Source organism: Triticum dicoccoides, chromosome 2A, assembly GCF_002162155.2.
Source record: "Triticum dicoccoides isolate Atlit2015 ecotype Zavitan chromosome 2A, WEW_v2.0, whole genome shotgun sequence".
Lineage (NCBI taxonomy): Eukaryota > Viridiplantae > Streptophyta > Magnoliopsida > Poales > Poaceae > Triticum > Triticum dicoccoides.
In genome coordinates this window covers 747863033-747864107 of record NC_041382.1, presented here as the reverse complement: position 1 = coordinate 747864107, position 1075 = coordinate 747863033, and positions in this window count along the sequence as shown.

The following is a 1075-nucleotide window of genomic DNA, read 5'->3' as shown; positions in this document are numbered from 1 at the left end:
TTAACCTCTGGATTTGCCATTTTTGTTTCTCTATGTATATCTCGAAATCGGATTTGAAGTATTCAGAGATTTTAGACACATATCTCGTGAACATTCACAAATGTACTCAAAATTTCTGGAATTTTTTAATTGGTGTCACGGTATCATTTAAACGTGAAATTGTGTAGTAGTACCACAATATCATTTTTGTGTAGTAGTACCACGATATACATGTAGTGGTATTACATCTACTTCCTCCGTTCCAAAATATAAGTCTTTCTAGAGATTCCAATAGGTGACTACATACGGAGCAAAATGAGTGAATCTATACTCTAAAATATGTCTACATACATCCGTATGTTATAGTCCATTTGAAATGTCTAAAAAGACTTATATTTTGGAACGGAGGGAGTATTTCATTTCCTATAGGGAAAGAGATACCATTTGATTCAGAGGATACAAACTTTTTCATTGGGTCTAGGCTGAAAAAAATTCTTTTGAAATGTGAAGGATTGGTTCCCATTGTACAGAGGAATATGAATCTGTTCCTACAAACCAAAGGGCTCAAAAGAAATTTTTCCTACAAAATTACTATCCTTTAGAATTTCTATAAAATTCCCATAAACCAAAAGAGGCCTAAGCTCCATGGGGTTGGGAGCCCTCTCACTTCATTGAGGTCCCCAATTTGACATTCCATGCAGGATTTTGGCTGAGTCATGCCGTTGGTTTATGTGGAAGTTTTTGGCGATGGGTGTAGCCCATTTGTAAGAGGTTGGGAGGTGTGGCTCGGTCCATGCAAGTGCATGAAGAAAACCAATGGGGAAAATAGCTGGTCGAAACAAGGGAAATACCCTTTGGTTCCTCGGTGTATATATATTTTTTGATAAAGAGATCTCTCTCTCTCTCCAATTTCATATAGAAGAAACCACAATGTCTTCGGAACTACAAAGCCACTACCAACTACCGACAGAAACATTTGACAGCGCTATTACAAGGGCGGGAGCCATCCCTTCGTCCCTCCCAACAGCTGATATCAAACAGGCTACACACAACATAGACGCCAGGGCAAACCTAAAGCCCACATCCTGGTATATTT